Raw genomic sequence first — 11,197 nt, forward strand, 5'->3', positions numbered from 1 at the left:
GAGTTATGCACAATCTCCCAAGATGACCTGATTATAGACTTTTCCAAAAGAGCGAACTTGTATGAAGTGTCACGTATCACTGTTTCGACCTTTCGATTTGAAAAATATATAAAAACAAACTACAGTCTGTCCTCTTTCTGTACCTTCTTACGAAATTTCAATCCGATCCTCAGAGAGAAAGTTATGACGATTTTCCCCAGGTCACCTGTTTTGAATGTAATTGAGGAGTCTGCAAAAAGACCAACTTCCTTAGATCATATCTCCAAAACTGTTGTGTAAAAAGCTCTGAAATTTGGACCCAAAGTTCAGCGCCAATTCTTTTCAAATGGGTTTTTTTTGAGATTTCTAAACCATCACAGAAAAAAATTTATAGCGAAAATGCCACGATGACCTGTTTGGAGCAGCGAAACCCTAGAATCCAAAGCTTCGATACCAAATGTTATGAAACCAGCTCAAGAAAAGATAGAAAAGATAGATCAATGCCTTAGAATTCAGCCTCTTCGAGGGGGAAACCTCCTTTACATTACATAAATGAACAATTCTTGGATGATACAAATGAAAATACCTCCTTTCTATATATAGGAGTCTAAGTGGTTCCAATACAATTAAAGCCTACATAACAATAATATTGTAGGGCACAACAGTAACAATAGTGGGCTTCTATGTGGCACAATAGTAACAATATGGGCACTACATGGGTACATCAATATAATAAGTGGGTTGTACTAATAACAATAAGGGGTTACACTAGTAGTATAGGGGCCTAACAGATAGCCTATCAGATTATGTCCGAAGGAGTTACACAAACTCTAAAGAAAAATAAGAAGCAGGTTTGGCCCTCTTTTCCTCTGAGATGCTGTGTCTACACTCTACATGACTTTAAACATGCAGAGAAAGAAGCTAAAAAAAATGAAGGCATTAAGTCTAGCAACTCTTCCTAATAGGTGATTTGATCCCAACAAAGTCGCCTATAATGCACTTGAATAGGCCAAATTGACAAAGTTTGATCATAAAGAAGATAAGTTCGATGACATGTTCTCCTCAGTTGAGTCAATGTCCCAAGTCAAATCGCTGGCCAGAATGGAATATAAACATGACAGGTTAGTTGAATTCAACAGACTTAGAGAACAGAGGTTGCAAACTCTGCCTCTAGATCTGTTAGCAACAACCCCAACAACAGAATCAAGCGAGCCTGAGCAGTGACTCACTAAGGAACCTCCTGTTACATCAAAAGAACAGGAGGAAGTGCATATGAAAAAACAAGAGGAAACCCAGACGAAAGAGCAGGAACAGAGTAGCATAGAGTTGAATATAGATGCTCAGATTGACTCGAAATTGCTCCAGGAATGGCAGCAATTCGACTCAATCATTAGCAATCTTGAGTGCTCTAAGGAAGCCGAGACATGAAAAGCGGCTGACACACAGGAGACAACTTCAAAACAGGTTCCAAGTGGAACCAGCGGCCTACCCAGTTCTAAAGAAGTAGAGATAATCCCAAAGGATCCCCTCGATCAGATTATTTTGCAAGTAGAAGAAATTCCTCCCTTAGATGTCTTCTATAGCCCAAGACACAAGGTTGTGGTAAAAAGACAACGGAAAAGGAGAAGGACTGATCAACCTTCCCTATTCCCTGAACAAACAGTGACGGGCAACGTGGTTTGGAAAGAGGAATTTGACCCCTCTGATGACCTAACAAAACTATCACAATATGTTGGAGCCTATTCGGCGGCGACAATAGACAAAGCATCAAAGGTGAGTAATTTATTAAAAGGAAAAGACTAGGAGATCTTTTCACTACAAGCACAACTATCGGAGGCGCAGAAGAAGGCGGAGCAAGCAGAACGGCAATTGTTTACACAACAACAAATAAATAATCAATTGACTAAACAATTGCAGGAAGAGAAATAGAGGATTCATTACAGCGCAGTTCAAAAGCAGAAAGAGCTGTCTGAGGCATTGGCACAACTAAAAGCAGCGAATGAGCAAATGTTGAAATCAAAAGATGAGCAAATTGCTCACCTATTAGTCCAGCTAGAGAAAACAAAGAGTCTTCCACAGCTAGCTGAATTCAGAGTAGAGGCATTACAAATAAACAAGGCATTGATAACACAGATAAAGCTTTTATGTCAACAAATCGCCCAGGCGGAACCATTATGCGATTTGACGATATCAATAAGTGAAAAATCGAAAATGCTAGAACAGACTTGGATCAAGCCGATGAAACATTAGCTAATTTTCTTGAGTGGCAAGATACCGATCAGGGACAGGGGGCTAATTTACCAAAAATTTTAGAATCACATAAGGAGATATTATTTACGGAATGGTAATCCCAGTTAATGAAAGCAGAGAGAGCAATTTCAAGATGCAAATTAACCACAAGTAATTTGGTTGAATTGGTTAATAATACTCTCTACTTGTCTAACATGATTTCTCAATATACTCCAGGTAAATTGATAGTGGCTAAAACATTGGAGCAGTCATATTATCCGGAATTAGAGAAAAATGGGAGATTAGTCGCAGGAATTAACAGTTTGACATGGGACACCTATTGGTTCTTCTTAGTCAAACCATACAGCGAGAGAGCCGCCATCAAATGCCTCACAGATGCAATCGGGTATATCATTCCCGATATACAGGATGCCACCTATGCTGCCCAACTCAATTCTCGCCTCAACAGGCCACCCGAAGTGGAGCCAATGCTTGCGATATGCCAGCTCAGGTTTAAAGGCAAACAGCTTAAATGATGATTCATGCCGCTGACTACCAGATTGCTGTGAAGGAGATATTCAGAATCAAATGATACCAATTAAGTAGGATTTCAGTTTCATAGGTAGTTAGATTAATTAAGTATTTATACACCCTTTCATGTATTTAGAAAGGGTCGTAAGTTTTGTATATGACTTAAAACCTGAAGTTGCACTACTGTACTTCAGGCATATTCTTTTATAAAACTAGACCACTCATTCTGATTTTGAAAAAGAAGCTTTTATGCGGATGTGCACTACTGTCTTTGTTTGAAAGTATTTCTGAGTCCGAAGAAGAATGTCAAATAGCAATTGATATTGGGAGTGATTAGCAGCTCATATGGTACTATTATCTATGTCTGAGATCATTCTTTTTATATGAATTTTCATTTGATCGCTTTTTCTATTATTGGATATATGTATGTGTTTTTAACAGCATTCTTTATTCATTCCACTATTGGATGTTTACAGTATGCTTTCCTTTTGATCATATATGTATCGATAATATAAATGATAAGTGTAGCAATATTGTGTTAATCACTTTGTTTAAGTATTTAAACAAAGTAATCATTGAATGAATAAATGTCTATGTTTATTAGATAGTGTCATCTATATGCCTGTCAATAGACAAAGATCATCAAGCGCTACATTTCAAAGAATAATAGTTCCTGGGATTAGTAGTATTTCTTTTATTTTTGCTAATAGATTGAGTTATTCACCTATCATTAGATTAGATAATAAATCATTCACCCACCCCTTTTATTCATTACTAGGAAACAGGTCCCATTATATCCAGTCGGAGCCACCATTCCAAACAGAGAAGGAGCTGTATTAAGGTCTGGACTGGGTGGTTATCCCCAATGTTGATACAACGATTTTCGAGGCATCAACATTTTTGGTGCTAGAAGGAGGGCCTCAACTGTGAATGGCAAGCAAATCCAAATCTACAGACCATTCTAAGAGTAATTCTCCCTCCACATCACCTCGTACTTCCCAATTGCATGCTAGTTCTCCAGTATCCAAACAAGAAGAAAAGGAATCAACTACCACTGCTCAAACTCATAATACTCTAGAACAATTAAGTCTTGAATCTCCTGAAGTTCAGTCTCTCATCCATAAACTTCAAAGCTTCTCGATATCACCACATAAATCTGAGGTATCTCAAAGCAGTACAACTTCGCAATTCAATTTACCTCACCCTCTCACCAGACTTCAGAGTGGAAAGCTCGGTATTGAACCTACTGAGTTCCCTTTACCCAAAAGGAAAAAGGCGAAGAAAAACACTGAAGGATTTGACAGTGAAGCACTTTCATCCACATCCTCCATCTCATCTTCCCCAATGCGATGTCAACCATCCACTCCCTCATCACACATTGTTGTTCATCAGGGATTAGCAACCTCAACATCTCAACCCGCGCAATCCTCAATATCAACTCCTTCCCAGACATCTGGAAGTTCAACAATAGTATCATCCACTACTGCGGTTACAATGGCAGATCCATGGACCAGGCCTGGTGCAATCAACATGCCTGCACCATTGCACGCATTACCTGATGCTCCTGAGAAATGGCTACCCAAGTTTAATCCAGATGATGGAACACAAGCTGAGGAACATATTAATAACATCATGTTAGCAGTTAATTTGAAGGGAGTAACATAGCAAGATGTTGTCATTAGGCTTTTCCCTTATACTTTGCAAGGATCAGCAGGATCTTGGTATTTTTCCTTGCCTTCTGGTTCCATTACCAGTTGGACCACTTGCCAAGAACAGTTTCTTACTAAGTATGGTGATGATAGGTCTTTAGCTACACTAATAAATGATCTCTCCAATCTTAGGATAGAGCATAGGGAACCAATTAAAGTATTTAATGCGCAATTCAATAAAATCTTGAATAAAATCCCAATGGCCTCCAAACCAAGTGAGCAAATCAGAAGCGAGTGGTATATAACTGCCCTACCTGCCAATATAGTTATTTTTGTAAACAGGGCTAGAAAACCAACATTAGCTGAAAACATGAAAGAAGCACTTGCTGTGGAGAAATGTATTAATGCTCTAGAGAAGAAAGCTGCTCTTGAAGATAGAAAAACCAAAAAATTTTCTTTTAAAGATGATTCAAAGAAGAAAACCCCTAAAGATCCATATGACATGGAGGGTCTACAAAAGCTGCTCAAGACTATGTCAAATGAAATGGTTGAAATCAAAAAACAAGTAGCTGAAACCTCAACCAAAAGGCCCTTTAAGAATTACAAGAAAACTGAATCAAAACCACCGAATGTTATATCTAATGCAGATTCAGATCTTGAAGAAGGAGAATAAGAAACAGTTTCACCAACTGATGAAGAAGAGGAGGTTGTTGAATGTCATGGAATGTGGGATTTTATATTGCCTAACTCCGATACAGAAAATGAAGAAGAAGCGTTTCCTGTCACTACTAGGAGTAAAAATACCTCCGAACCTGTTCAGACAACTTCAAAGAAAAGGAGTGCAGGTGCTACAACAACAAAGGAAAAGGTACCCCCAAAGAAGCCACCCGCAACAGTTCCACAAAACCAACCTTCAACCTAAAATATTCCGTCAACATCTAAAACATTGGTAGTATTTGATTCAATGGATTACAATATTGTTGATGACATGAAAAAGACTAAGGCAAACATTACTATGTTTGAACTTAGTAAATTGAAACATCAGCAAAAATTGCTTCTCAAAGAATTAAATTTTGTTCCTACTTCACCCCTTCCCAGTGCTAAAGCTGCAAATGATGCAGGTCAACCACCTTCTGGTATGGTCGAAGCTACTGATGCAGTTCTGATTGGAGATAGATCAAATTCTCATACTCCACCTTTCCTTCTGACCTATGAGATCTACAATAGAAACCTGCACAACTGTTTGATTGACTCAGGGGCATCCTCTAATATAATGCCAGCTTCAGTTTGTTCCAAACTGAACATTGAACCCCAAAAGTCTGCTATTTATATTGTGCAGTTGGACAGGACTAAGGTCCAAGTTTTAGGAGAAATCAACTCAGTAACTATCAGGCTATCAGTTGATCCTAGAGTAGTTCAAAGAATTGATATCTTAATCATCGATATACCTGAATTTTATGGTTTGATCTTGAGTAGGGATTGGTCTGAAAAACTCCATGGGTATATTTCTACCGATTGGTCCCATATGTGGCTTCCCTATAAGGGAAAGCCAAATCAAATAAAAATCGATCGGGAGAAACACATGACCCATAGAGTCACAGAATTTGAACAAGAAAACCAACCAATAGCATTTAATAACAACATTTTGGGGAATTATTCATCTGAGTCATTCTTTGGCAGCTTCACTGCCCAACCATCTCCTTTCTCTGTAAACAATTCTACATCTCAGATCAAAAATTATTCACAAACAGATAGGTCAAGATGTTTTAATGATACTGAGGAAACTGTAAATAAAATTGTTAATACTTCTTTATTTTGGTCACTACATTTCGATGGGTCTAAGTCTAGCGAGGGCTGAGGAGCAGGATGTATTTTGGTTAGCCCACAGGGAGAAAAAACAATGCTGTCTTGTAGGCTAGAGTTTGAATGCACGAATAATACAACTGAGTATGAAGCCTTAGTCCAAGGACTATATAAAGCGATTGGCCTCAAGGTTCAATATTTGAAAGTGTTTGGATATTCTGAAATTATTATTAAACAGGTAAGGAATACAATTCATTGTCTTTCTAGCCATCTCAAACATTATCAGTCGCTGGTACAAGAACTCACCTCCCACTTTTCGGCATTTAATATTTCTTTCATCCCCAGGTCTCAAAATTCAGCAGCCGACTTGCTATCCAATGTTGCTTCCAAGCTCCTACCTTCCGAAGATTATAGCCCAGATATATTTTCAGCAGAATTACTTTTTAGGCCATCGATTCCTGACAATGTCACTAATTGGAGAGTATTCAACCACGATGAAGACATTTTACAATTTTTAACTTCCGAAAAGTCCTATGATGATCAAATCATTTAGGAAAACGAGCATGACCTTCAAATGAGAGATAAACACGAGGAAAATTCAATCCCAAAGCCTGTGGTGAAGCTTGAGGATCTTTATGATATTAAAGACAGGTTTAAACCTGTGAGCAATACAAAGCTCCAAAGTTCCACATTAAGGTTTGAATTGATAAACCTTGGCACTGAGCAAAATCCTCAAAACATTAATTTAGGATTAGGACTTTCCGTCGAAGAAAAGGAAGCATTCATTAGACTGTTACGGAAAAATAAACATGTTTTTGCTTGGAAATATGACGATTTAAAGACATACAATACATCCATCATCCAGCATACAATTCAAATGCTTCCCGAACAGAAACCAATTCAACAGAAGTTGAGAAAAATACATCCAAACTTAGAGAGTCAAATAAAATCGAACTCAATAAACTCTTGAAAGCTAAGATTATTTTTCCCGTTCGGCACTCAAACTGGGTCTCCAATATGGTGCCTGTCAGAAAGAAAAATGGCGACATTAGGATTTGTATAGATTTCAGAAATTTGAATAAGGCGAGCCTAAAAGATAATTTCCCATTACCTACTATGGAGTAGATACTCCAATCAATGGCAGGCTCTGAGTTGATGTCCTTTTTAGACGGTTTTTCAGGATATAACCAAGTTTTGGTCCATCCTGATGACCGACTCAAAACCACATTCAGAACAAAATGGGGAACTTATGCTTATCAGAAAATGCCTTTCAGACTTATTAATGCAGGAGCCACGTTCCAAAGAGCAATGGATATAGCTTTTAAAGGGTTGATTAGCAAAACAGTAGTTGTCTACTTAAACGATATTACTGTATTTTCTAAAAAGAAATCCAATCATTTGCATGATTTAAATAAAATCTTTCAACGATGCAAAAGGTATGGTATTTCACTTAATCCCAAAAAATCCTTCTTCGCTCTTGACCAAGGAAAGCTCTTAGGTTTTATTGTTTCTAAAGACGGCATTTATATTGATCCAGACAGGATTAAAGAAATCTCTAAAATCCCTTTCCCTCATAATAAAAAATCCATGCAGTCATTTCTAGGCCAAATCAATTTTGTAAAAAGATTCGTTCCAGACTTTTCTCAAATCATTTTGCCACTTCAAACTATGATTAAGAAAAATTCAGTCTTTATATGGGGATCGGTAGAAAAAGAAGCGTTTGATTTAATCAAACAATCAATAATCAATGCCCTCGCTTTAAATACTCCTAATGTTTCTAATCATTTCACATTGTATACTATCGCATCCGATTCATCTTATGTAGCAGTACTCACACAGATTATCAATCACAACTTAGAAGCACCCATTTCATTCTATAGTTCAAATCTTCAAGGTGTTGAATTGAATTACTCCGAAGTAGAAAAACAAGCCTTTGTTGTATATAAAGCTGTCAAATATTAATGACCCTTCCTTTTAAAAGCCCATACAAAAGTTATAGTTCCTTTCCCTGCAGTAAGGCAACTATTGATCCAAAGGGAATTAGGTGAAAAAAGGGCAAATTGGGTTACAACACTTCAAGAATATCACTTAGAAATTAAACCAGCAAAGATTGTTGGAGGCCAAGGTTTTTGCAAGTTATTGGCAGGAGCATCCAACATTCAAGAATCAGGTGATACGGATCAAACCGAAGAGATCAACCAGATAAGTATTACTGATTCTGAATCACAATATGCTGACTTAATTTTTTATTTGAAAAATGGATATGCACCTCCTAACCTGTCTTACAAAAACAAAAGGGCCATTAGATTAGAAGAAAAAAATTTCACAATTATTGATGATGTGCCTTTTAGGCAAAATTATGATTCAATCTTATTAAGATGCCTAGAAAAACCTAAAGCACAAAAGGTTTTGTAGGAATTACATGATGGACCAGCAGGAGGACATTTTGGAGCTAACACAACAGCCCACAAAATCATTCATGCTGGATATTATTGGCCCACTCTGTTTAGAGATGCTCATGAATATGTAAGGAAATGCTGAAATTGTCAAACTTCTAGGGGAAGTCAAAGAAAGCCAGCTTTCCCTTTGCAACCAGTCAACATTGAACAACCATTTGAGCAATGGGGATTGGACATCATTGGAGAAATTACTCCACATTCTTCCAAACAGCATAATTATATCCTTACCACTACTGATTATTTTACTAAGTGGGTTGAAGCAATTCCTTTAAAGACAACAAATTCTGAGGTAATTATAGAATTCATAGATCAATTCATCATTACCAGGTTTGGTGTCCCGAACGCTCTTGTTTTTGATAATGCATCTTACTTCTCAGGCAATGCTATGTTTGATTTCGCTATTAAAAGAGGATTTAAATTGAAATATTCTGCAAATTACTATCCTCAGGGTAATGGTTTAGCAGAATCCACAAATAAAAATCTGATTAAAATTATTAAGCGGATTATCGAACAGAATCATAAAAAATGGCACAAATCCTTAATATTTGCACTATGGGCTGATAGGATAACGCAGAAAGCTTCCATAGGTTCTTCTCCGTTCAATATCGTGTATGGAAAAGAAGCAGTGCTACCAACAAATCTTGTCCTTCCTTCTCTAGCCCTAGTTCAGTTTATTGAGGAAAGCCCTTCTTCTTCTATTCAACTTAGACATGACCAAATTCTAAAATTAGAAGAGGAAAGAGAAAAAGCCAAGGTTATTCATGCAAAACATCAGCAAGTTATCAAGTCATCCTTTGATTCAGCCTCATCCGGTTCAAAACAATTTCAAGTCGGTGATTTAGTTCTGAAATGGGACAAAGCCCATGAAGATAAGGGAAAACACACCAAGTTCCAGAAGATGTGGCTTGGGCCATTTCAGCTCTGTGAGAAGATAGGCCATTCGACCATCATATTACAAGATTTATCAGGTTTGAGAGATTCTCTCCCTGTTAATGGCCTTATCTTAAAAAAATTCTTCAATTGACGAGGTAACCCCTTCTCCTTTTTAGTTTAGTAGAATTTTGTAGTTTGTAGGACCATTAGAAAATAAAGTTGTAAGGTATCTTCCATTGACCTTTGCTGTATTTAAAAGTTGTTCAAAAGAAGTAGTGTTGATATTTGCTTTTAAAATAATAGAAGTCTTAAACAAATGGGATAATTTCTAGGAAAAGATATAATTGCATTCTGAAACCACACTTAAATTTTTGTGAACTCTTCTCAAAGTTTAGAAGTATTGTAAATCATTTTTGTTTTCAAATTGGTCACAAAAAGGTTATCAATATCAAAACAGGAACTAATCCAACTTCAGCATCTTTAACTCTTACCCTGTCATCCATTTACTCTTAAGGAGAAAATTGTCCATCCCACTCACCAAAGCTTATGATTACTCAGAGTGTAATTCTAAAAATATTTGATATAAAAGATAAGAGGTCTTATTACAAGCCTGCTTACCATGATCATAGGGAAATAGTTTAACCGACATTACCAATACTGCATACCAAAACAGGGTAATGGCTTAGAATTATAAGACAAGGGGTCTCATCACAAGCCAACTTGTTCGGTTAAATTACTACCAGTGAATGGAATTGTCACTCGGCTGGTCACCAAACCAGGACAATGGCTTTTTTATCTTACAAAATAACAGAAAAGTAGAAAAGAAATGCAAAATGTGAAAAGCATGTTTTTAATTCATTCTGTTAATCATACTCTGAAATGAAGGGGACAATGGACAATAACATGGTTAAAAGGTATCCCTGTCGAAACTATGAACGTTTGCTGGCAGAAGAGGCTCTACCTATGACAATGGAGTCAATTCTAAAAGCTGATTTGGAAAGGTTTTCTGTTTTATCATTATCAACCAATAGAGGCCAATTTAAAACTTAGAATGTATCTAATTTTAAACAAGAGAGGAAATTAGCAAATATAGTTTCATTTTATTTGGAATGCATATATACCTAGTTATATTAGAATTTTCCCCTTTGATGAGATTCCTATTTTGAAAAGTTTAAGTATTTCCGTACTTTTTAGAGATAATTGTTTCTTCCAGCGAATCGCCAATTGTTGTGCTCTACAACAACTCCCCATTTCATATCATTTTTATTCTCAAAACTATAATATGAAATGGGCCCCTTTTTATTTTAATTGGTATCAACTTAGTATTATTAAAAAAGATTTGAAAACAAAATGAAAACATTACAAAACCATTTTGATAAACCAATTAATTGGTCTTATAATATATAAATGAGTAATATTTTATCATTGCGATAAAGCAATCACCAGATCGCATGTCGCAATGACAAAGGAGACATAACTTAAAGACCCATTGGTTTTCTCCGATGCGATGCGATATCGCTATCGGTGATCGGAGATGTACCATGCATGCTTTTCAAAGTTCTCAGTTAATACTCTCGATGCAATGCGATATCGCTATCGGAAATCGAGGATTCCAAAAGGAACCAATATAACGATTTAAGTTTTCCCCGATGGCCGATTGTTATAAAGCTAAAA

Source organism: Pinus tabuliformis, chromosome 4_1 (assembly GCF_031772625.1).
Source record: "Pinus tabuliformis cultivar Carrire ecotype Pingquan chromosome 4_1, CPIR1, whole genome shotgun sequence".
NCBI lineage: Eukaryota > Viridiplantae > Streptophyta > Pinopsida > Pinales > Pinaceae > Pinus > Pinus tabuliformis.